Source organism: Ranitomeya imitator, chromosome 3, assembly GCF_032444005.1.
Source record: "Ranitomeya imitator isolate aRanImi1 chromosome 3, aRanImi1.pri, whole genome shotgun sequence".
NCBI classification, from domain to species: Eukaryota; Metazoa; Chordata; class Amphibia; order Anura; family Dendrobatidae; genus Ranitomeya; species Ranitomeya imitator.
In genome coordinates, this window is record NC_091284.1 from 793235865 (window position 1) to 793263458 (window position 27594).

Sequence of the window (27594 nt, forward strand, 5' to 3'; positions counted from 1 at the left end):
GGCGCTGAACACGTCATATGAAACGCGACTTTGGCGTGAAGATCGCCGACCGCATGGCCGATCCCACACTGGGATCGGCTCGGGTTCACTTATGAAATTGACCTATCCGTTTCGCTCAACCCTATCCCCAATATTGCGGTTTGCTGCTTTCAGTAAAAAAAAAAAACACTTTTTCCTTACCTGGCCGCGATCCAGCGGCGTAGTCTCCTTCGTGCATGCAAAACGCAGTTTCGCCAGCACATGACAGTGACGTGAAGCTGATTTCAGCTGCCGTCTAGTGATTGTCTGTCGGCTTTTATTGCCTTGTGGGCCCGAGCAGCAATAGATTTTTAACTGAACGTATGTCCGAAGACACGTTCTGTTACTGACCTGGCGGGATCCTGCCCCTGGGGCCCGGTGAGCAGAAAGGGCAGTAATGGCCTGATGGGAGTCCGACACACACTGTAAAGCATATTACAAAGTAGAAGAACTTCATTTCCACATTACTGCAGATTATTCTTTATTTATGTGAATCCTGACAGTCCCCACAGAAGACAGACATATTTCCATTTAATTCTAGTGCCTTTCTCCTCTCCATTCCCTCGCTACATGTGTGGCGTGTGAAAGATTCCCAGACTGCCCCGTACAATGCAGAGCGCGTCCTCGCTGCCGGCGTTGATAATATGACTATCTTTCTAGCCAGTGCCAAGTTGTATTCCCTGTTATTTCTGCGCTTCCGCCTGTTTACCTCCCTTTCTCCAGACAATTGTACATATTAGCTCACAACAAACAGAATCTGGCATCTCATGAAATGCCCAGACGTAGAGCGCAGCGCATTTCACATCCAAGTGCCACTGTCGATAAAAATTAATTGATGTAAAAAAAAAATGAAAATGCTTCCAAAACACCAGCGTTCACTTTTTATCTTTCCCTTTGGTTCCCGAGCGGCTGCTGTTCTGGGAGACGAAGCCGGGGGGCTTTTTATCAGCCTTGTGCCAAGTAAACGGTCTGTAAATGTATTGTTTACCGATCAGCTAATATTCAGATCTCCCCCTGCACACATTAAACCAGAAACGCGTCAGACATCATGTTACCTACAGCAAATCCAGATCAATAGTTATTAATATTGTCATCTATGGTGGTCTGATAGAGTATATAATTCATGCAGGACCCCAGCAATGACAGTCACAGTGCCCCCGTAAAGCCACAGTATCCACTCTCTTCTAAGGGAGAACCATCCTGAGAGTCATAATACAGTGTAAGGCTTTGTTCACACATTGCAATTGTTATTTTTTAATATATAATTTTTATTTTATTGCAAGCTTTTATAACAAAAACTTCAACAAATCTAACATATTAGAATTATAACACTTCCTCCCACTACACAGACTGGGTAAACAAGAGTTTGGCGTGGGACATATTTTCGGGATACTTATTGGAGATAATTCAGTAATTTGGTATCAAAAGTCTTAGTTGTAAGAACATAAGGGAAACATAAATAAAAGTCAAAAAGGGTTAACCGTCAAAATAAATCATTATAGAAGCCAGAGGAACAAGAGCATTAATTCCATCAATTGTCATCTAGCTACACATTGCGTTTTTTTTCTGCAGGCAAAACCTGCTCGAAGCTGCAGTTTTGCTGCCTTTTATGCTGTTTTTGTTGTCTCTTGTACCTGCTAATAAAGTTTTGTGCCCCCCCAAAAAATCATGATGCAACTTCCTTAAAGGAGTTGTCCACTACTAGGACAACCCCTTCTTAACCCCTTCATGACCCAGCCTATTTTGACCTTAAAGACCTTGCCGTTTTTTGCAATTCTGACCAGTGTCCCTTTATGAGGTAATAACTCAGGAACGCTTCAACGGATCCTAGTGGTTCTGAGATTGTTTTTTCGTGACATATTGGGCTTCATGTTAGTGGTAAATTTAGGTCAATAAATTCTGCGTTTATTTGTGATAAAAACGGAAATTTGGCGAAAATTTTGAAAATTTCGCAATTTTCACATTTTGAATTTTTATTCTGTTAAACCAGAGAGATATGTGACACTAAATAGTTAATAAATAACATTTCCCACATGCTTACTTTACATCAGCACAATTTTGGAAACAAAATTTTTTTTTGTTAGGAAGTTATAAGGGTTAAAATTTGACCAGCGATTTGTCATTTTTACAACGAAATTTACAAAACCATTTTTTTTACGGACCACCTCACATTTGAAGTCAGTTTGAGGGGTCTATATGGCTGAAAATACCCAAAAGTGACACCATTCTAAAAACTGCACCCCTCAAGGTACTCAAAACCACATTCATTAAGTTTATTAACCCTTCAGGTGCTTCACAGCAGCAGAAGCAACATGGAAGGAAAAAATGAACATTTAACTTTTTAGTCACAAAAATTATCTTTTAGCAACAATTTTTTTATTTTCCCAATGGTAAAAGGAGAAACTGAACCACGAAAGTTGTTGTGCAATTTGTCCTGAGTACGCTGATACCTCATATGTGGGGGTAAACCACTGTTTGGGCGCACGGCAGGGCTTGGAAGGGAAGGAGCGCTATTTGACTTTTTGAATCAAAAATTGGCTCCACTCTTTAGCGGACACCATGTCACGTTTGGAGAGCCCCCGTGTGCCTAAAAATTGGAGCTCCCCCACAAGTGACCCCATTTTGGAAACTAGACGCCCCAAGGAACTTATCTAGATGCATAGTGAGCACTTTGAACCCCCAGGTGCTTCACAAATTGATCCGTAAAAATGAAAAAGTACTTTTTTTTCACAAAAAAATTCTTTTAGCCTCAATTTTTTCATTTTCACATGGGCAACAGGATAAAATGGATCCTAAAATGTGTTGGGCAATTTCTCCTGAGTACACCGATACCTCATATGTGGGGGTAAACCACTGTTTGGGCACATGGTAAGGCTCGGAAGGGAAGGAGCGCCATTTGACTTTTTGAATGAGAAATTATTTCCATCGTTAGCGGACACCATGTCGCGTTTGGAGAGCTCCTGTGTGCCTAAACATTGGCGCTCCCCCACAAGTGACCCCATTTTGGAAACTAGACCCCCCAAGGAACTTATTTAGATGCCTAGTGAGCACTTTAAACCCTCAGGTGCTTCACAAATTGATCTGTAAAAATGAAAAAGTACTTTTTTTTCACAAAAAAATTCTTTTCGCCTCAATTTTTTCATTTTCACATGGGCAGTAGGATAAAATGGATCATAAAATTTGTTGGGCAATTTCTTCCGAGTACGCCGATACCTCATATGTGGGGGTAAACCACTGTTTGGGCACACGGCAGGGCTCGGAAGGGAAGGCGCGCCATTTGACTTTTTGAATGGAAAATTAGCTCCAATTGTTAGCGGACACCATGTCGCGTTTGGAGAGCCCCTGTGTGCCTATGCATTGGAGCTCCCCCACAAGTGACCCCATTTTGGAAACTAGACCCCCCAAGGAACTTATCTAGATGCATATTGATCACTTTAAACCCCCAGGTGCTTCACAGAAGTTTATAACGCAGAGCCATGAAAATAAAAAATAATTTTTCTTTCCTCAAAAATGATTTTTTAGCCTGGAATTTCCTATTTTGCCAAGGATAATAGGAGAAATTGGACCCCAAATATTGTTGTCCAGTTTGTCCTGAGTACGCTGATACCCCAAATGTGGGGGTAAACCACTGTTTGGGCGCAAGGCAGGGCTCGGAAGGGATGGCACGCCATTTGGCTTTTTAAATGGAAAATTAGCTCCAATCATTAGCGGACACCATGTCACGTTTGGAGAGCCCCTGTGTGCCTAAACATTGGAGATCCCCCAGAAATGACCCCATTTTGGAAACTAGACCCCCAAAGGAACTAATCTAGATGTGTGGTGAGGACTTTGAACCCCCAAGTGCTTCACAGAAGTTTATAACGCAGAGCCATGAAAATAAAAAAAAAAAATTATTTTCTCAAAAATGATCTTTTAGCCTGCAATTTTTTATTTTACAAAGGGTAACAGGAGAAATTTGACCCCAAAAGTTGTTGTCCAGTTTCTCCTGAGTACGCTGATACCCCATATGTGGGGGTAAACCACTGTTTGGGCACATGCCGGGGCTCGGAAGTGAAGTAGTGACATTTTGAAATGCAGACTTTGATGGAATGCTCTGTGGGCATCACGTTGCGTTTGCAGAGCCCCTGATGTGGCTTAACAGTAGAAACCCCCCAAAAGTGACCCCATTTTGGAAACTAGACCCCGAAAGGAACTTATCTAGATGTGTGGTGAGCACTTTGAACCCCCAAGTGCTTCATAGAAGTTTATAATGCAGAGCCGTGAAAATAATAAATACGTTTTCTTTCCTCAAAAATAATTATTTAGCCCAGAATTTTTTAATTTTCCCAAGGGTAACAGGAGAAATTTGACCCCAATATTTGTTGTCCAGTTTCTCCTGAGTACGGTGATACCCCATATGTGGGGGTAAACTACTGTTTGGGCACATGCCGGGGCTCGGAATTGAAGTAGTGACGTTTTGAAATGCAGACTTTGATGGAATGCTCTGCGGGCGTCACGTTGCGTTTGCAGAGCCCCTGATGTACCTAAACAGTAGAAACCCCCCACAAGTGACCCCATTTTGGAAACTAGACCCCGAAAGGAACTTATCTAGATGTGTGGTGAGCACTTTGAACCCCCAAGTGCTTCATAGAAGTTTATAATGCAGAGCCGTGAAAATAATAAATACGTTTTCTTTCCTCAAAAATAATTATTTAGCCCAGAATTTTTTATTTTCCCAAGGGTTACAGGAGAAATTGGACCCCAAAAGTTGTTGTCCAGTTTCTCCTGAGTACGCTGATACCCCATGTGTGGGGGTAAACCACTGTTTGGGCACACGTCGGGGCTCAGAAGGGAAGTAGTGACTTTTGAAATGCAGACTTTGATGGAATGGTCTGCGGGCGTCACATTGCGTTTGCAGAGCCCCTGGTGTGCCTAAACAGTAGAAACCCCCCACAAGTGACCCCATTTTAGAAACTAGACCCCCAAGGAACTTATCTAGATATGTGGTGAGCACTTTGAACCCCCAAGTGCTTCACAGACGTTTACAACGCAGAGCCGTGAAAATAAAAAATCATTTTTCTTTCCTCAAAAATGATGTTTTAGCAAGCATTTCTTTATTTTCACAAGGGTAACAGGAGAAATTGGACCCCAGTAATTGTTGCGCAGTTTGTCCTGAGTATGCTGGTACCCCATATGTGGGGGTAAACCACTGTTTGGGCACACGTCGGGGCTCGGAAGTGAGGGAGCACCATTTGACTTTTTGAATACAAGATTGGCTGGAATTAATGGTGGCGCCATGTTGCGTTTGGAGACCCCCTGATGTGCCTAAACAGTGGAAACCCCTCAATTCTAACTCCAACACACCCCTAACCCTTATCCCAACTGTAGCCGTAACCCTAATCACAACCCTAACCCCAACACACCCGTAACCCCAACACACCCCTAACCCTAACCACAACCCTAATTCCAACCGAACCCTAGCCCTAAGGTTATGTGCCAACGTTGCGGATTCGTATGAGATTTTTCAGCACCATTTTTGAAAAATCCGCGGGTAAAAGGCACTGAGTTTTACCTGCGGATTTACCGCGGATTTCCAGTGTTTTTTGTCCAGATTTCACCTGCGGATTCCTATTGAGGAACAGGTGTAAAACGCTGCGGAATCCGCACAAAGAATTGACATGCTGCGGAAAATACAACGCAGCGTTCCCGCGCTGTATTTTCCGCACCATGGGCACAGCGGATTTGGCTTTCCATATGTTTACATGGTACTGTAAACCTGATGGAACACTGCTGTGGATCCGCAGCCAAATCCGCACAGTGTGCACATAGCCTAATTCTAAAGGTATGTGCACACGCTGCGGAAAACGCTGCGGATCCGCAGCAGTTTCCCATGAGTTTACAGTTCAATGTAAACCTATGGGAAACAAAAATCGCTGTACACATGCTGCAGAAAAACTGCACGGAAACGCAGCGGTTTACATTCCGCAGCATGTCACTTCTTTCTGCGGATTCCGCAGCGGTTTTACAACTGCTCAAATAGAAAATCGCTGTTGTAAAACCGCATTGAAATGCGCAGAAAAAACGTGGTAAATCCGCCATAAATCCGCAGCGGTTTAGCACTGCGGATTTATCAAATCCGCAGCGGAAAAATCCGCAGAGGAACAGAATACGTGTGCACATACCGAAACCCTAACCCTACCCCTACCCCTACCCCTAACCCTACCCCTACCCCTAACCCTACCCCTACCCCTAACCCTACCCCTGACCCTAACCCTGCCCCTAACCCTACCCCTACACCTAACCCTAACCCTAGTTCTTACCCCAACCTTAGTGGAAAAAAATATATATATTTTTTTTTTATTGTCCCTACCTATGGGGGTGACAAAGGGGGGGGGGTCATTTACTTTTTTTTTATATTTTGATCACTGAGATATAACCTATCTCAGTGATCAAAATTCACTCTGGAACGAATCTGCCGGCCGGCAGATTCGGCGGGCGCACTGAACATGCGCCCGCCATTTTGGAAGATGGCGGCGCCCAGGAAAGAAGACGGACGGTCCCCGGGAGGCCAGGTAAGTATAAGGGGGGGGAGATCAGGGCACGGGGGGGGCGTCGGAGCACGGGGGGGGGGGGTGAAAGGAACACGGGGGGGTGGATTGGAGCACGGAGTGGGGGATCGCTGTGCGGGCGGGTGGATCGGAGCACGGGGGGGGGGAATCGCTGTGCGGGGGGGGGATCGCTGTGCGGGGGGGATCGCTGTGCGGGGGGGGATCGGAGTGCGGGGGGGTTTGATTGGAGCACGGGGGGTGTGATTGGAGCACGGGGGGAGCGGGCAGGAGGACGGGGGAGCGGAGCACAGGACCGAGGGGAGCAGACCGCAGATCGGGGGGCTGGGGGGGCGATCGGAGGAGTGGAGTGGGTGCACATTAGTGTGTCCAGCCATGGCCGATGATATTGCAGCATCGGCCATGGCTGGATTGTAATATTTCACCATTTTTTTAGGTGAAATATTACAAATCGCTCTGATTGGCAGTTTCACTTTCAACAGCCAATCAGAGCGATCGTAGCCACGAGGGGGTGAAGCCACCCCCCCTGGGCTAAAGTACCACTTCCCCTGTCCCTGCAGATCGGGTGAAATGGGAGTTAACCCTTTCACCCGATCTGCAGGGACGCGATCTTTCCATGACGCATATGCTGCGTCATGGGTCGGAATGGCACCGACTTTCATGACGCAGCGTTTGCGTCAAAGGTCGGGAAGGGGTTAAACTAAATGTGGCTCCTTTCCCGCAGTCTTGGCACTCGCTCTTCCTGGAGCAGTGATGTGGTGTTGTGGAAAATGTCAGGAAAATAAAAACGAGTGTGCATGAGTTTTTTGAAATCTCATAGACTTTGCTGGTACTGTAAAACGCAGCTGAAAATTTGCGTTAAAAAGCGCTGCAAAAACGCAACATGTGATCATATCCTAAAAAAGTTATCCCTCAGATGGAGATCGCAGCGGTCATTTTCCTGAAGCCGAGTTCGCACCTCGGCTTCAGGAAAATGGCCGCCGCGATCACCATCTGCGCACGCGCGGCATCCCGCGGCCATTTTCCTGCTACCGCCCCGGGAAGCAGAACACTCCATCTGCGCACGCGCGGCCTCAGGAAGATGGCCGCGCCCACCGATCAACCGCTGAATAGCGCAGATCACGCTCTTTTTCTACAGCTGCACAGTGCATTCGGCACTTGCGCATGCGAGAAGCACTACGCCACCAACGGGAACATAAGCAAGATGTGGGGGAGAAACAGCGCTGTGACCACGCCCTTTCGACCAGACCAGCCTGATTGACAGGCGAAAACGGCGACTTTTGTAAGGTATTTCGGCAGCATAGGTGGGGAATCAGGGGACAAAAAATACCCTATTGTAAAGCACAGCTCAGGCCCTATTTAACGGTATTTTTATCTCATACTGAAAAAATGGGGTGACAGGTTCCCTTTAACACTTGCAGTCCTGCAGGATTACATCTTCACAAGGAATTGTTATTCCATTATTAATTTATTATTTTTCTTGTCTTCTGTTTGCGATCGATTGTAATTTTGCGATTTTAAAAACATTTTGACAGTTTTAAGATCACATGACTTTTCGGTGGGTTTGGTTTATTTATCAGTGTATAAACTGTCGGTCAGTTGTATATGTTGCAGCTTTGACAAAGAACACAGTTCGTGTTCGAAATGCGTTGCTGCGTTATCTGGGTGCCATGTAAGCATTTTTTACAATTTTGGAATAAAGTAAAGTCTTTTATCAGCTCGACTCATTTTCGCTATTTTCATTGCTCCTGTGGTCCGCTTGGAGCCCGGGCTGTTGCACACCGGTGTGGTAAGCTGGCATTCTCCCCTTTTTATTCTTTATATTAATGCCAGCTATAGGCCATGTTCACACATTCAGTATTTGGTCAGTATTAGTAAGGCAAAACTAGGAGTGGAACAATCAGAGATAAAGTATAATATTCACATGTCACCACTTCTGTATTTATCACCCACTCCTGGTTTTGGCTTAGAAATACTGAGATAAAATACTGATCAAATACTGATTGTGTGAACGTGGCCATAGTGTCCCTATATGACCTACAGTGCCCCTATAACAGCGATAGCCACAGCACCCATACATGTTGCACTGTCCTCTGCCAGGCAAGGTTAGGCCAGCACATTTTCGGTGAGCTGTAACTCTTGTCTTCTATTGGATTTAATGAGTTGGGTCCTTGTCTGGAGTCAGGGTGGGCAATTAGTTCCCCAGGGGCCACATGAGGTAGTGGGGTGCGGATCCTGATCTTGACCAGCGTAGGCAGAACTTGGGGAGTTCTCCTGAGAGGAATCCAGACCTTACCAGGTAACCGACACCTTGGTGGCATAGACTTCTGCCTATTACATTGGTCTCAACGGTGTCTCTGGAGCACATCTGCTCTGCTCTCTTCCCTGTCACCAAATATGCCTGTGGCAAGGCTTTTACATCAAGGAAGTCTTTTCTGTCAGTCACCTGATCAGGTCTAGCACACAAAGTCATTCCCTCTGCAAATCTTCCAGCATAATTAATTTGTTTCCACTTGATTTTGTTTTTCCAGCAGATGGCAATCTCTCCTCATTAATGGCACATCCTGCAAGGTCACTTCAGGGATATCACAACTTCTTATTAAATAAAGAACATACCTACAACTGTGAACATTTTGTTTTCTTTTTATTGTTGAGCAAAAAACAAATAAGACAAACTGACAACTTCAGTGTGCATACAGTAACTATTCACCTCCCTAAAGTCAGTACTTTGTAGAGCCTCCTTTTGCGGCAAGTCTCTTTGAAAAAGTCTCTATGAGCATTCTACATCTTGCTACTGGAATATTTGCCCATTTCTGAGGCCAACACTTCTCCAGCTCCTTCAAGTTAGATGGTTTCCTCTGGTGAACAGCAATCTTCAACTCTGACCACAGATTCTCAGTTGGATTAAGACTAGGCCACTCCAAAGCATTTACATGTTTCCCCTTAAACCACTAAAGTGTTGCATTAGCAGTATGCTTTGAGTCGTTTTCTTGTTGGAAGGTGAACCTTTGTCCAAGTCTCAAATGACTGACAAACTGAAACAGGTTTTGCTCAAGAACATCCCTGTATTTCGCACCATCCATCTTCCCTTCGACTAGGACCATTTTCTCTATCCCTGCTACCAAAAAACATCCCAACAGCATGATGATACGACCACCATGTTTCGCTGTGGGGATGGTGTTGTTAGGATGGCCAGCTGTGGTGGTTTGACATCAGACATAGCATTCACCTTTGTGGCCAAAAGGTTTCATTTTGGTCTCATCTGATTTTATTATAATTATTGTACAGTTTTATAGCGCCATTTATTCCATGGCGCTTTACATGTTTTAAAGGGGGCAAATATAGACAAATACAACTAAACATGAGCAAAAAACAAGGCACACAGGTACATAAGGAGGGAGGACCCTGCCCGCGTGGGCTCACAATCCGCAGGGGATGGGTGAGGATACACTAGGAGAGGGTAGAGCTGGTTGTGCGGCAGTTCAGTAGGTTGAGGATCACTGCAGGCTGTAGGCTTGTCGGAAGAGGTGAGTCTTCAGGTTCTTTTTGAAGGTTTCTATGGTAGGCGAGAGTCTGATGTGTTGTGGTAGAGAGTTCCAGAGTATGGGGGAAGCACGGGAGAAGCCTTGGATGCGGTTGTGGGAAGAAGAGATGAGAGGGGAATAGAGAAGGAGGTCTTGATAGGATCGGAGGTTGCATGTAGGTAAGTACCAGGAGACCATGTCACAGATGTATGGAGGAGACAGGTTGCGGATGGCTTTGTATGTCACTGTAAGGGTTTTGAACTTGAGTCTCTGAGTGATAGGAAGCCAGTGAAGGGCTTGGCATAGGAGAGAGGCTGGGGAATAGTGGGGAGACAGGTAGATTAGTCAGGTAGCAGAGTGTAAGATGGATTGGAGTGGTGCCAGGGTGCTAGAGGAGAGGCCAGAGAGTAGGAGGTTGCAGTAGTCAAGGCGGGAGATGATAAGGGCATCTACTAGTGTTTTTGTGGTGTCGCGGTCAAGGAATGCGCGGATACGGGAGATATTTTAGAGTGTGAGATGGCAGGAGGAGGCAAGGGCTTGGATATGTGGCTTGAAAGAGAGGGCAGAGTCGAGGATCACCCCGAGTCACTGGGTGTATGGGACTGGGGAAAGTGAGCAGCCATTGACATTGATAGATAGTTCTGGTGGAGGGGTAGAGTGAGATGGGGGAAAGATGATGAATTCTGTTTTGTCCATATTCAGTTTTAGAAAGTGAGCAGAAAAGAAGGCCGAGATAGCAGGCAGACATTGTGGTATTTTGGTAAGCAAGGAGGTGAGGTTAGGTCCGGATAGGTAGATCTGCGTGTCATCGGCATAGAGATGACACTGCATACTGTGGGATTTTATGAGCTGTCCTAGGCCAAAGGTGTACACGGAGAAGAGTAGAGGTCCTAGAACAGAGCCTTGAGGAACACCGATGGACAAGGGGCGGAGTGAGCAGGTGGTGTAGGGGAGGGAGACACTGAATGTGCGGTCTGTCAGATATGAAGATATCCAGGATAGGGCCAAGTCTGTGATACCAAGAGATGAGAGAATCTGTAGCAGAAGGGAGTGGTCCACAGTGTCAAAGGCAGAAGACAGGTCCAGCTAGATGAAGGACAGAGTAGTGTCGCTTGCTCTTTGCAGTTAGTAGGTCATTGGTGACTTTAGTTAGGGCAGTTTCGGTTGAGTGATGGGGTCGGAAGCCAGATTGTAACCAGTCAAAGAGGGAGCAGGAGGAGAGGTGGGAGGACAGTTCAAGATGGACATGTTGTTCCAGTAATTTTGAGGCATAAGGGAGAAGAGATATCGGCTGATAGCTATACACAGAGGATGAGTCGAGGGAGGGCTTTTTGAGGATTGGTGTGATCTTGGCATGTTTAAAGGATGGGGGAAGACACCTGCTGTGAGTGAGAGGTTGAAGAAGTGTGTTAGGGTTGGGATGAAGACCACGGCAAGGTTAGAGATGAGGTGGGACGGGAGCGGGTCAAGCGTGCAAGTGGTGAGGTGTGATCTTGACAGGAGGGTGGAGAGCTGATCTTCTGCCACAGTGGAGAAGCTGGTTTTGGAGGAACAGGGTTGAGCAGCTAAGAGGGACAATGGGCGCTGTGGGCCATAGCTTTCTCTGATCGTATTGATCTTCTGTTTAAAGAAAGAGGCAAAGTCTTCAGCAGAAATGAGAGGGGAGGGAGGGGGACGGAGTATAGAATTGAGAGTGTTGATAAGCTGTTTAGGGTTGTGAGACAGGGAGGATATGAGAGATGAGAAGTAATTTTGTTTTGTGGCAGTGAGCATGGACATGAAGCTGGCGAGGGACTGCTTGTATGCAGTGAAGTGGTCGGCAGTGCGGGTATCGCTTCCATCTCCGCTCAGCGATCCTGGAAGCCCATCTCAGTTCTTTGGTCAGGCTGGTCAGCCAGGGCTGCATGTTGAGTGTATGAGTTTTGCTATGCAGGAGTGGGGCACCGAATCAAGTGTAGCTCTTATTGTGGTTTTATAAAAAGTGGCAGCAGCATCTGTGTCATGAAGGGAGGCTATGTCTGCAAGAGGGAGAAGGGACTCAGAGAGTGATTGTAAATTGAGGTGTTTGAGATTTCTGCGAGGGTGAGTGAGTTTGTGGAGTGGGGGTTGCACACTAGGAGAGGAGAGGGAAGAGAATGTCAGTAGGTTGTGGTCACACAGGAGGGGGGTGAGTTAATGAGATTAGTGAGGGAACAGAGGCGGGTGAAGATGAGGTCCAGTGTGTGGCCATCTTTATGAGTGGCCTCAGAGGACCATTGAGTGAGGCCAAAGGAGGAAGTCAGTGATAAAAGTTTAGAGTCAGCTGAGGTGGAAGTATATATATAGAAGAATTTACCTCTCAGCAGATAATAATAGAAATATAGAAGAGTTTACCTCTGACATTTGACTTTTTGAAAGCAAAATTTGCTGAAATAATTGGTGGATGCCATGTCTCATTTGGATAGCCACTGATGTACCTAAACAGTAGAAACTCCCTACAAGCAACCCCATTTTGGAAACTAGACCCCTCAAGTCAGGGGCGGATTATAATAGGGTCAATCTGGGCGGTAGCTCAGGGCCCAGTGGTGTGGGGGGGGGGGCCCTGGGCTACTGCTCAGATTGCCCGCTGCCATTAGGGCATTACTGCCCTGACTGGCAGCATATGGGCCTGGTGGGCAGAAAGGGCCAGCATCGGGCCCCGTCTCATCTGCTCACCGGGCCCCTAATGGCGCTGCGGCAGTTAAACGCTATTGATGTGCGGGAGCACGGGTTAACAGCCACCAGCCAATCAGAGGCTGGCAGCTGCCATCAGCCGCAGTGCGCACATCGCCGGCATCTGACGTCATTGTCATCTACGAGGAGAGAGCTTCGCCGTAGGAGCGCGGTCAGGTGAGGAGAACTCGGTGGGCTCGGGCCAGTATGCTAGACACTTGGGGCAGAGATGCTGGACACACTGGGGGCAGTATGCTGGAGACACTGGGGCAGAATGTTGGACACACTGGGGGCAATATGCTGGACACACTGGGGGCAGATTGCTAGAAACACTGGGGGCAGATGGCTGGACACACTGGGGGCAGAATGCTGGACAAACTGAAGCAGAATGCTGGACACACTGGGGCAGAATGCTGGACACAGTGTGGGCAATATGCTGGAGGCACTGGGGCAATATGCTGGAGAAACTGGGGGCAATATGCTGGAGACACTGGGGGCAATATGCTGGACACACTGGGGGCAGAATGCTGGACACAATGGAGGCAATATGCTGGACACACTGGGGCAGAATGCTGAACACACTGGGGGCAATATGCTGGAGACACTGTGGCAAATTGCTGGACACACTGGGGGCAATATGCTGGACACACTGGGGCAGAATTCTGGGGACACTGGGGGCAATATGCTGGAGACACTGGGGGCAGAGATGCTGGACACACTGGGGGCAATATTCTGGACACTGGGGCAGAAAGCTGGACACACTGGGGGCAGGATGCTGGACACACTGGGGGCAGGATGCTGGACACATTGGGGAAGAGATGCTGGACACATTGGGGCAGAGATGCTGGAAACTGGGGGCAGGGATGCTGGACACTGGGGGCAGAGATGCTGGATACTGGGGGCAGAGATGCTGGGCACTGAGGGAAGAGATGCTGGACACTGGGGGCAGAGATGCTGGATAATGGGGGCAGAGATGCTGGACACTGGGGGCAGAGATGCTGGACACACTAGGGGCAGGACTAGAGACAGATGGGGCAGGATTGGAGACATGGTCAGAATGTAGATACGGGGCATGATTGGAGACACGGGGAAGAATGAAAGACATGGGTCAGGATTGGAGACAGATCGTGCAGGATCATGGGGCAGGATGGATAAGATGGAGACTGATGGGGCAGGATGGGGAGATCATATGGGGCAGGATTGGATACTCATGAGGGCAGGATGGGAGAAGACATAGCTGGCACCAGGAATGAGATACACGGGGCCAGGATGGGGGATATTATTCTTACCATAGGGGTTAATTAAGGGATATTATTACTGCAGTGATGTACTTATTTTATTTTTTGAGGACACTGTTTTAAATGGGGGGCGGTCCTGTTACTGTGTAGAGTGACACTATGGTGCCACTTTTTCTTCATGTGGTGTAATGTAGAAGTTGGGAAAAATTAAGTAATGTGTTCTGCAAGCGGAGCTCAAGATAACTGTGTTATTTCCTGCAGAGACGAGTCCTGGCTGGATGAAGTGATGGCCGTCTGTGTTGGATGAAAGATGAAGGACTTCACCTAGAGACGTCACTGGTGAGTAAGTGTGCTACCTATATACTGACACTATACACTGTATATTATATACAGAGCTCCTATGTATAATGTCACCGGTGATCACTGTATTACCTCTACACAGACACTGCATACTAAGTACAGATCTCCTGTGAATACTGGCACTTATGGTGATAGTATTGTGTTTTTTGTTTTTTTTTGTTTTTTTTTTTCTTCCTAACTGAAGGGTAAATTGACTAGATCAATGGATGTTTGACAGGTTATAGTTTCACACAGCAACTTTTTTTCTGGAATAATCTGATTCAGGTATATGATGATCCACATCGCATGACCCCGTCGCATGACCCCGTCACATGACCCCGTCACATGACCGTGGGCCCTCAGTGTCTAAACAAGCCTGGGGCCCTGGCTACCTTTAATCCACCCTGCCTCAAGTAACTTATTTAGATGTGTGGTGAGCACCTTGAACCCCCAGGTGCTTCACAAAATAGTATAATGTTCAGCTGTGAAAATAAAAGTAAACATTATTTCCACAAAAATGAATTTTAGCCACTCATTTTTTATTTTCACAAGGGTATCAGAAGAAAAATGTGTTGTGCAATATCTCCTGAGTATGCTGATACCACATATGTGGGGAAAGCTACTGTTTGGGCGCACAGCAGGGCTCAGAAGAGAAGTAGCACCATTTGACTTTTTGAAAGCAACATTAGCTGGAATCTTTAGCAGATGCCATGTCGTATTTGTAGAGCCCTTGATGTGCCAAAACAGTGGAAGCCCCCCAAAAATGAAGGCATTTTGGAAATTAGACCCTTTAAGGAATGTATCTAGATGTGTGGTGAGCTCCTTGAACCCCAGCGTACTTAATAAAATTCTATAACATAGCACCGTGAAAATAAAACAAAATCTAATTTTCCCACAAAAATGTTTTTTAGCCCCAAAATTTGTATTTTCACAAGGGTAACAGGAGAAAGTGTACCCTACCATTTGTTATGCAATTTCTCCTGAGTATGCCAATACTCACGATACTTTGGGAATTTATCTACAAGTGTAACGATGATTTTGACTTTATGTGTGTTTTCCAGAAACAAGCAGAAGTGGATGTTGCTGAGTGAAAATTGCAAATCTGCCATTGTAGGGCCCGGTACATTGTAGTGACCAGTACGTTATAGTACTCAGTACGCTATTGTCAGCTCATGCTTCTGGAGACATGCACCAGTAAATTAAGCATGCTCTCATTGTGACAGGAATGCTAAACATGTGGAAGCAAACTGCAGATTAGGCACACTGGGGCTCAGAAGAGACAGAGTGTAACACCCCAGGTGACCGGTTGTTACAGTGATGTTGCTTTCCCTTCGGGGAGGGTAATATCATGCTCAGAGGCAATGGAGTTCTCTTCACCAGGTAAGGCACCCGCATGCAACACATTCTGAATCCAGGCCAGGAGGGGGAGCTCAAGACCCGGATTCAGGGGAGCTTCCCTCAAATATGGATATATGTCCTGGTCTGGAGGAGGAGTTAAGGAGTCTGATAAAGAGACTAAAGGAGAAGGAAGTTTGAGAGAGCAGACAGAGAGGCCTGGCAGCCACGAGGGAGCTGCAACCTCCGAAAGACAGATAACCCGAGGGGTTGTATGTGGTGGAGCTTCAGAGGAAAGGAGCAAAGGAGAGGAACAGGGCTCAGAGGGGAACTGTGACCGGGCACCATCAGAGCCAAAGGGCAGTAACGGATACCGGGATCCCGAGGCCTTAGTGGAACTGTAGGACACTTGGCAGACCCGGAGGGCTGAGAACTTTATAAGATAGGCCCACACCACACCTGAGACGCAGCAGCACCTGAGGAGCCCGGGGCATGATAGAGTCCCTGTAAAAAGGCTCAAGCTGCCCATCATGCAGGTACCTGTCTTAGGACAGGGGGAATAGAGGACTCTGCAGAAAGCTTCAGGCAGCAGGGACTTCATATACAGCAAGCGCTAGTTGGAATGGCTCATGGACCTCGACTGGAAAAAGGGAATCTTCCCTTGCTTCCAAGCCGTCCGGGCCATGCCATCACCCATGCCTGGTACCCTGAACTGTGGCCTGCTAACTATGGTAAACCATGTAAAGACTTACAACTTGTGTCCTTTACTCATTTTACCGGCCCACACCATCATCGCCATACACCTCAGGACCTCTGGGGACCCCACTTCACCTGTGGGAAGCGTTACCATCATTGCTGCAACAACATCCCCCAGAGGACCACTTTAACGCAGCATTAGTCCCACTATTGACCGAACACCACAGGTGGCGTCATGACAGACTCATTTACAAAACCCCTTTTAAAGACCTTCCCCTTTAATTTGGCACCCAGGGCCACGGACCGGGTCGAAGTCACCATGACATCCCCTTTAATAGCGACCGGACCTGGTACCGAGTACCCCGCTGCCCTGGTAGGGCGCGCCAAGAGCCATATTGCTTTTCCAGAGCCTTTGTACTACCAGTATCGTGGAAGCTACCAAAATTTCCGATAACAGATGTCAGATGTCAGACCTGAGTGGGGACTTGCTTTTTTTGCAGATTGAGTTTAAGCTTTTATTGGGAGCATTTTCCATAACATTTGTGATTACATTTATCCGGAGCTGTACGCTGAGCACTTACTTTGTAGTTTCCATCTAAATCTCCAATTAATGTGATTCAGATCAAACCCCGAGGGATCCATTCAGTATAATGAAGCAGCAGAGTTATTCTGGACTCCGTCTGGCCTCTGTTCAGCCATATTCTTCTTTTCAGAGGTGCATAAAATTGTGACCGACAGCACTTTAGTGCACCACTAAAAAGACGGACACTGCCGAATCATAGGCCCAGTGGCGTCCACAGTGCCTCCATCTGCCTCATTATAGAGAATCTTCCGCAAGGGGGTTCCATCTGAATAAGTTATTCCAGAAGTTTACACGGAAACCATGGTGTAAGCGCTCAGTGCAGAGCGCAGGATAAATGTGAGGGGAGCCTTACTGCGATCTTTGGGAGGGAGAATGTTTCTCATGCGGTATAAGTAATTAGATTACTTTATTCTTCGGGTCTGTTTGGTTACATTGGTACCAGATTTACAGCGTTTTTTTACAGCTGCTGTCACACACTAAAAGACTTTTTATTAAAAAAAGAAGTTTTTGCATCGCTATATTTTGAAAGATACAGTATAATTTTTCCATATTTGTGCCAACAGAGTAAGGAGACAGCTTCTATTTTGTGTAACGAGTTGACATTTTTATTGGAACCATTTTCAGGCACATTACATTTTTGATCACTTTCTATTCTGATTTTTTTAGGCAGAATGAACAAACTGCAGCAAGTCAGAAATTTTTTGGGGGGATTTTTTTATGCTGCTCCGCATGTGGTAAAATTGATAAGGCAGCTTTATTCTTCGGGTCAGTACGATTACAGTGATACCCCATTTATATCACTTGTTATGTTTTGTCGGTTTTACACACTAAAAACGATTTTACAGAAAAAAAAACAAGTATTTCTGCATTGCTTTATTCTGAGAGCTGTAACTTACGGTATTTATTTTTCAGTGATGGAGCTATGTGGCAGCTTGTTTTTTTGCTGGACAAGATGACGTTTTCAGTGATACCATATTTATTTACATTCGTCTTTTTGATCACGTTTATTTCACTTTTTTTTCGTCGGTATAATGAAAAGGCATTGTTTTTTAGTATTTTTATTTCATTTCTTTTTTTTTTTTAGTGTTCACTGTAGTGGTTAACTAGTGGGATACTTTTATAGGTCGGGTCTTTCCGGATGCAGCAATACTGAATATATGAAGCCTTTTTTTCATAAAAATACTTATTTATGGGTACAATATATTTTTATTTATTTATTTTATTATTATAATTTTTTTCCTTAGGACTTTCACTGTTTGTAGCCTGATTGCTTTATAAAACGTTGCAATTCAGTAGCATTGCAATGCTTTATAAACAGTTGGGGCTGCACTGACCCAAGCTTTTTAGACCATGCACTGCTCATGACCTAACTAGCTTGTTAGACCTGGTGACTCGGATGTCGTCATGTTGACGTCATGTCACCATGGCAAAAAAAGGCCCCTCCTGATGATGTCGTGGGGACGCTGCTTAGAGGGGAGAGGAAGCCTCCTCCCTCTTTAATCTGAATTATGCCAGACATCTATTTTCAGTAGCCCAGTGTGACGCCAACCTGGGAGATCTGGGGGTAGAAGATCACTGCGTACTGTGAATCGCAAATCTTCCATTTAGCCTGTGTGTTTGGATACTATATTAACCCCTTCATGACCAGGGGATTTTTCGTTTTTCCGTCTTTGTTTTTCGCTCCCCTCCTTCTCAGAGCCATAACTTTTTTATTTTTCCGTCAATTTGGCCATGTGAGGGCTTCTTTTTGCGGGACGAGTTGTACTTTTGAACGACATCATTGGTTTTAGCATGTCGTGTACTAGAAAACGGGAAAAAAATTCCAAGTGCGGTGAAATTGCAAAAAAAGTGCAATCCCACATTGGTTTTTTGTTTGGCTTTTTTGCTAGGTTCACTAAATGCTAAAAATGACCTGCCATTATGATTCTCCAGGTCATTACGAGTTCATAGACACCAAACATGACTAGGTTATTTTTTATCTAAGTGGTGAAAAAAAATTCCAAACTTTGCTAAAAAAAAAAAAAATTGCGCCATTTTCCGATACTCGTAGCGTCTCCATTTTTCATCATCTGGGGTCGGTTGAGGGCTTATTTTTTGCGTGCCGAGATGACGTTTTTAATGATAGCATTTCGGTGCAGATACGTTCTTTTGATCGCCCGTTATTGCATTTTAATTCAATGTCGCGGCGACCAAAAAAACGTAATTCTGGCGTTTCGAGTTTTTTTTCCGCTACGCTGTTTAGCGATCAGGTTAATACTTTTTTTTATTTGATAGATCGGGCAATTCTGAGCGCGGCGATACCAAATATGCGTAGATTTGATATTTTTTTTATTGATTTATTTTGATTGGGGCGAAAGGGGGGTGATTTAAACTTTTATGTTTTTTTTATTTTTTTCACATTTTTTTAAACTTTTTTTTTTAACTTTTGCCATGCTTCAATAGCCTCCATGGGAGGCTAGAAGCAGGCACAGCACGATCGGCTCTGCTACATAGCAGCGATCTGCTGATCGCTGCTATGTAGCAGAATTGCACGTGTGCTGTGAGCGCCGACCACAGGGTGGCGCTCACAGCGACGGGCAATCAGTAACCATAGAGGTCTCAAGGACCTCTATGGCTACAATGGAGACGCATCGCCGACCCCCGGACATGTGACGGGGGTCGGCGATGACGTCATTTCCGGCCGCCCGGCCGGAAGCGGTAGTTAAATGCCGCTGTCTGCGTTTGACAGCGGCATTTAACTAATTAATAGGTGCGGGCAGATCGCGATTCTGCCCGCGCCTATTACGGGCACATGTCAGCTGTTCAAAACAGCTGACATGTCCCGGCTTTGGTGCGGGCTCACCGCGGAGCCCTGCATCAAAGCAGGGGAGCCGGCATCGGACGGTATAGTACGTCCGATGCCGGTAAGGGGTTAAATGAATTTTTTTTTTGGTGTTGAAGAGGTTAACGACCCTTTTTACGTTGGTCAAAAACATGCAGCTCCATTTCAGCTGCTTTTGATCTGGTCATTACCTCTTCCTATAAAACCTGCCAGACCCACTCTGTCTTGCCAGTGAAAGCTCTGCTTCCTTGATCTTAGGAGATGCTGTGTAAATAGAAGTTAGTTGTTTCTATTGTAGATTTGTATTTCTGGGCTGTGTGCTTAAGATAAGTGTTTTGGAGTGAAGTTGTTGTAGAGGTGTTCTGCTGTACGTGTGTGTTTTATTTTCTGGTCCCTGTTCCTGTTTACTTTATTCCTCCCTGTCCCTATCCTCCTTCCTATTGTTGGTTGGTGCTTTTGTATGGTGGACAGTTTCTGTTATCCCTGTTTTTTCTTGTGTGGCTTGTTCACATTGCATTTCTGTCCCAGGCTCCATGAGTCTGGGAAGAGGACAAACTATTGATTAGCAGGAGCATGGTAAGGTCAGAGACCCTGGCCTCTCTACACTAAAGAGTAACCCTGGGACAGGGATAGTTAGGATCCCAGTTCCAGTGACAGTTCGAGGTCCTCCTCCTTTACAGAACATCACCACAGCATGACACACAGGAGACCTAGGCTATTGTCTGGACATTGACTATTGAATTTATGCATTTTTCTTCACTGGGTCAAGAACCATAGACTGTTGTAATATAAGTCTTAATGTTGACACTTATTGATGAATGTCTGCTGTTTACTTTTTATATCAGCTTCTACAGGTTTTGTCTGCTATCTTTGGAGGACAGGAACACAGGGTCATTGAACAATTGAGGTTTGCTAATATGTAGATTATCCATTGTACCAAGCCATGTAGTTTTTTGCCCTGCAAAACAGTGAAGGACAAACTGTGCAGATTAATAAATACTCAAATAATGAGTTTATTCTCATCCCACCATCCCTCCCCCTGACCTGTGGATGACCCTTGGGTCACCTGGGCCCATAGATGCATTTGAAGAAGCCAGGATTGGGTTCCTCTAGTTACCTGGCCCCCATGAAGACGTTCGGAGAAACCAGGTTATGACCCTCCGGTCACCTGGCCTTGTGCCTTGATGGAATGTCAACTTCCTAAGCTTGTCGTTACCTCCTCTCTGTGAGTGCTCGCCAAAAGCTGGGTGCTACAGCTGGGGGTAGTCGGCCCTGGAAGCCCCGATAACGCAGCTGCTCTAATCCCAGCAAGTCAGCGGAAGGGTGAGACTGTAATTTTACTCCATCTTATGTATTTTGCTGGGACTGTTCTATATGTTATTATCTATCTGGAGGTTATGATAAATTATTGTCACACTGTTTTACCCTCACCCTGCGTTGTCTGAGCAGTATAATGCCCACCCACGGTAAAGGAATGTGGGTGTTCAGTGGGATGAGCCACGGTCCATGTGGTCTTGTGCCATCGGCCGTGACCACTCACTGACCCTCGTTTCTCCATAATCGCCAGGACATTTTCATACGTCCAAGTCATTCCCAACCAGGACGTATGGATACATCTAAGGTAGTGAAGGGGTTAAAAGGATTGATTTAATGACCAGTAGAACTGCACCAAACTTTTATCCCCGTTAGATTGTATTGGGGGTGCGAATGCTCAATCGGTGCTCAAATTCATTTTTTTATGGAACTTCTGAGCACTGCATTAAGTACCATAGAGATGAATGTAGCTGCTTTTGGGTGTTCGACCTGCCATGACATTTTACAATAGGAGATGAAAGGTCACTGTAGAGAAAAAACAGTCCATGATTTGCTGATCCAGCAGTCGGACCCCCACTGATCAGTTAGTTGTCACCCATGCTGCAAATAGGTGTTAACTTGCTTTTTAGGGTGCAGCATAAGGATGGTTGTGTAAGACCAGGTTTACTTATAAATGATGGAAAAAGTATTGGTTGCCACAGAATGCTTGAAAATCTGGGGGCACGTGGCGGCAGTGTGTACAGTATGGCAGCATTCAGACCCGTTTCACCAACACTGTACTGCAGTATACCACTGGGGTGGACAAAAGCAGAGATAATTCTGTTTAACCTCATAGATGCCACAGTCAAAATCCACCATTGCACCTAAGTACTTTTGCAGAGGGAGAGGGCTCCTTCAGGACGCTCTGGGGTGTCCTTGTGATTGCACCATTGTTATCGGAGTCCCTCAGCTCTGTCAAGTCTGCGAGCGTCACAGGCATAATACGGTGCCATACAGAGGCTGAGATCTGTGTTATGTAGGTGAGAAAGAGATCATATGCCTCTCGTTCAGCTGAAAAAGAAACTAGATTTCTTCAACTTAACAAATGTTTTACTATATAAAAATATGAATAGCAAATTAAAGTAAACGTAATTGGTACCAAGGAAACAAAATCACAACCTGTTCTATAAAGTGACTGCGTAATTAAACTTGCATGCTGATGACTGTGTGAAATTAAAAAAAAAGAAAATAAAAAGAAATGCCAGCTGCTTTTTGTACATCTTTTTCATAACTAAAGGAATAAGAGTTATTTAACCCCTAAAAGACGCAGACAATATTCCTTTTTGCACCTACAGTTATATGAAAACGTTTGGGCACCCTATTAATCTTAAGCTTAATGTTTTATAAAAATGGTTTTTTTTTGCAACAGCTATTTCAGTTTCATATGTCTAATAACTGTTGGACACAGTAATGTTTCTGCCTTGAAATGAGGTTTATTGTTTATTGCACAGAAAATGTGCAATCTGCATTCAAACAAAAAAATTTGACAGGTGCATAAGTATGGGCACCCTTATCATTTTCTTGTTTTAAATACTCCTACCTACTTTTTACTGACTTACTAAAGCACTTTTTTTGGTTTTCTAACCTCATGGAGCTTTGAACTTCATAGCCAGGTGTATGCAATCATGAGAAAAGCTACTTAAAGTGGCCACTTGCAAGTTGTTCTCCTGTTTGAATCTCCTCTGAAGAGTGGCATCATGGGCTCCTGAAAACAACTGTCTAATGATCTGAAAACAAAGATTATTCAACATAGTTGTTCAGGGGAAGGATACAAAAAGCTGTCTCAGTGATTTAACCTGTCAATTTCCACTGTGAGGAACATAGTAAGGAAATGGAAGAACACAGGTACAGTTCTTGTTAAGACCAGAAGTGGCAGGCCAAGAAAAACATCAGAAAGGCAGACAAGAAGAATGGTGAGATCAGTCAAGGACAATCCTCAGACCACCTCCAGAGAGCTGCAGCATCAACTTGCTGCAGATTGTGTCACTGTGCATCGGTCAACGATACAACTCACTTTGCACAAGGAGAAGCTGTATGGGAGAGTGATGCGAAAGAAGCCGTTTCTGCAAGCACGCCACAAACAGAGTCGGCTGAGGTATGCAAAAGCACATTTGGAGAAGCCAATTTCTTTTTGGAAGAAGGTCCTGTGGACTGATGAAACCAAGATTGAGTTGTTTGGTCATACAAAAAGGCGTTATGCATGACGGCCAAAAAACACAGCATTCCAAGAAAAACACTTGCTACCCACAGAAAAATTTGGTGGAGGTTCCATCATGCTTTGGGGCTGTGTGGCCAATGCCGGCACCGGGAATCTTGTTAAAGTTGAGGGATGCATGGATTCCTCTCAGTATCAGCAGATTCTTGACAATAATGTTCATGAATCAGTGACAAAGTTGAAGTTACGCAGGGGATGGATCTTTCAGCAAGACAATGATCCAAAACACCGCTCCAAATCAACTCAGGCATTCATGCAGAGGAACAATTACACTCTTCAAGAATGGCCATCCCAGTCCCCAGACCTGAATATCATTGAACATCTGTGGGATCATTTGAAGAGGGTTGTCCATGCTCGGCGACCATCAAACTTAACTGAACTGGAATTGTTTTGTAAAGAGGAATGGTCAAAAATACCTTCATCCAGGATCCATGAACTCATTAAAAGCTACAGGAAGCAACTAGAGGCTGCTATTTTTGCAAAAGGAGGATCTACTAAATATTTATGTCACTTTTTTGGTGGGGTGCCCATACTTATGCACCTGTCACATTTTGTTTGAATGCAGATTGCACATTTTCTGTTAGTACAATAAACCTCATTTCAAGGCAGAAACATTACTGTGTCCAACAGTTATTAGATATATGAAACTGAAATAGCTGTTGCAAAAAAATATTTTTTACAAAACATTAAGCTTAAGATTAATAGGGGTGCCCAAACTTTTCCATATAACTGTATGTAGACCTTCTCTTCCCATCCCAGTACGGTCAAGGCCATGCTGGTGCTGATGAACTCTTTTTCCGTCTCGGTGAGTTGTTTATTTCCTAATTCTCAGCTTTGTTCAATTCTATGTTAATCTATTAATACATCTTTCTAATTGCTCCGATTATTTTGGCAAAATCATTCTTTTAACCTTTTCAGAAAAACATAATTCGCTTCCATTTAACGCTTCCTGTGAATAATACATTTAGCTGCATTGAAATCTCCGCTATTGAAGGGTTGAAATGAGAAATTGAGTTGTAACGACAAGAGCAGCATCTGCATTTCTAAATCATAGGCGAGATGTTCAACGCTATTCATAGGCCGCAAAATCATTTATCCATTCTGTGAATGCTGAATGCACGAGACACTCTTCTATGTATATTTCATTACTTTATAGCTGTCATTGTTTGTCAGGGTAAATTAAGGCCTTTCATTATTTTGTATTCAGCACTTTGAAAACCAAGCAAAAGGCTGAGACACGGCACATAATCCTTCTGCTGCCAAATGTCGATGTGTGGTGGGCACCATATGGTCAAAAATCTTGTGCTCTTCCACCTTCTTCCTACGTGAGCTTTTCTGACCTCCTAATCTACATCTATAGGTACTTACAGTGTATGAAGTTGGTTCCTTTGCAGCCTTAACAACTTCTAGAGATGAGAGAAGTTATTTTATTTAATAAATTAATTCTCTTTGAATTTTACATAAATTCTTATTCTTCACAATACAGATTTGTTTGTAGCTCCCTGCTGTTGTCTTCGGCCTGGGGAGACCTATTTTGAACTTTGGTATTTTTGGGGGGTGTTCAAGATGCAGTTCTGAAACTTGTGGTTGATTGACTTAAATGAGGATGGGTCGGTCGGCGACGGGTTTCAGAGCCGCATCTTGAATATTTTAAAGAATATTGAAGTTCAAGGTCGGTCGTTTTTGACCGAAGACAACAGCAGTGTTAAGTAAAAGGTCTACAAGCTCACGATGCCATTTTAGTGAACCGGAGAGGGTCAAACATTTTGTTAAAACAATAATAATACTCACCTTACCTATCACCTGTCCCACCACCTCTTGTATGGTGCACCATTTCTTTTCCTCTTCTTCCATTACGCACAATCTTCTTCTGCCACTTCAGTCCATGCCATGGCTTCCATTGCGGACTATGCCTCTGGCATTACTGCTTGCCATGCCATTGCGGCACACCTTGTGATATCATTACATTAGGTTGTCTCCCAACGCATATTCAGCACAGTCTCATCACAGACCTAACCAAGGGCTTTGGAGGTGGAAGTACAGGTAAGCAGGGACGTTAGTATTACGGTAATTCACTTTTTATTTACATCCCACGTTTATTATGCTCAGGGGTTTGGATAGACTACAGGTCATAATAAGGAACGTTGAATTCACACAGAATAACTTCTCTGTGAAACAAATTTCCCTGGAAAATTTGTGTGATTTGACAAACTTGAATCTATGGAGAGTCAATCATCTCTAACAGCTTCCTCTCTTCTGGGAAGGTTTTCTGAAAGGTTTTGAAGGCGTCTGTTGAAATTGTTTCCCTTTCTTCCAGAGAGCATTTGTGAGAACAGACACTAATACTGAAGGGAGGCTGGGCTCACAAACTACATTCTAGCTCATCCCAAAAGTGTTGGATGGGGTTGGGGTCCAAGCTCGGTTTGGCCGGTCATGTTCTCCCCACCAATTTCCCCCAACCATGTCTTTATGGACCGTGTGTTTCAAAATGTATTGTAATCTGGAAGAATATACAGATTCTTAACGTTTAGTTTTCATCACGTTAGTCTGAAAAGATCAAAAAAGAGTGTGCCTAGTTAAAGGGGTGGGTGTTGTCTTGCTCAGGGAAGGAGACGCTCCAAGCAGCTGTTTTCTTGGAGACTAAATACTGAAGAAGTTGCTGAGCTGCTCTCAGAGAACTGTTCTATGGTTCGTAGTCTCGTGAAAGCCCAGGCCAGTACACATTGTCTGATGGAGGAGCTTGAGCATGGCATTCTAGTGGGACTGTTCTGATCTGGGGAAGCTATCCTGCTGCCCTGGAAGGTCTTGGTAATGTCCTGACTTACACTCACTTTGTGCTAGGTCTTCTTTCCTGCTTCTTCATTGTTCTGTAGCTCCTCTTTCTCAAGTCATGACTGGTATCTCTCAGCGCTTTACTTACATTCAATTAAATAAACAGTTCTCTTTTCTTGATATACAATTTCCCCAGTATTCAAACACTCAACGTGCAAAATTGAAATCAGCAGAAAAAGCTATAGGCTGACTTGACAAATGTGGGAGAATTTTCTCTACTAAAAAATGTATTGCATTTTCCTAAATTACAAGCAGATTGCCCTGGCACATAGAGATACATCTGTACATAGCAGTGTATTTCTATGTCCCTGTATTGTAAAAGGAAAATAAAAGTCAGATTTTTTTCTTCCTATAAAATTACTAAAAACTAATCAAAAGCAGCTACAATAATGTTAATTTTAAAGCACTTTAAGAAAAAAACTTCTGAAAAAAAAAATAACACACACATTTGGTATCCCTGGAAATATAACAACCCATCGAACACATTGATCAGATCATTTACAGTGTTTGGTAAAAAGTGTAAAAAAATGGTATGATTGATTTCTTTTTCCCTATTAAACCTATAAAAAATTAAATAGAAATGTAATGCTGGAGCCATGTTCACATGTAGCGCTTTTTCTGCTGCTTTTATCCTGCAGGTTTTTCTGCAGTTGTTCACCCGACACGTTGCAATAACAATCTTTTCTGATTATTATGTTTTTGAGGCAGTTTTTATGCATTTTTGGTGCAGATTTGAAATTTCATTTTTAATTCTTTTAAAATACAACCGACCATTTTGATTCTGCGCTTAAAATGCATCAATGTTTTTTTACGGATGTGATTTCATGAAAAAATCCTAGCTACTGAAAAGTTATTTAATTATGCTTCTTTGAGGCCATTTTTTTCTATAACTTAGCCATCCCGAAAACAGTGGGACAATCCTAGATTTGGGTCTACACGCAGGGCCTCTGATAAATGTTCCTCACTGCTAACATGCCCCCTCTAACGTTTTCTCCTGCCAGGGTAGGAATACTTGTATACGGTAAATTTGTGTTGCTTGGGGGTGGTGGCTAGGGGCGCTGTCAAAATTTGCCACTGCACAAACTCACACGATACCGGAGTATTGAAAGATTTTGCTGAAAGCTGAAACCTGCAACTAGAAAAATTCCAAGCCATCTCCTCAAAGTAACATGTATGGCCAATGGTCCTGTAGATGAGCAGATAACCAGGCAATGATTGCTCGTAGGACACTTGTTTCCGATTGTCATGTCAGAAATCACTTGAAAACCAGCGAAACATTCGTTCCTTACATGTGATCGTTTTTTTTTTGCATGTAAAAAATTCTTGACATTGGCAGCACATCTCGAGTGGAATCAGGAGAAATTGTGCCGAGGACATGATGCTGAATATGGAGGCAGTGCGATG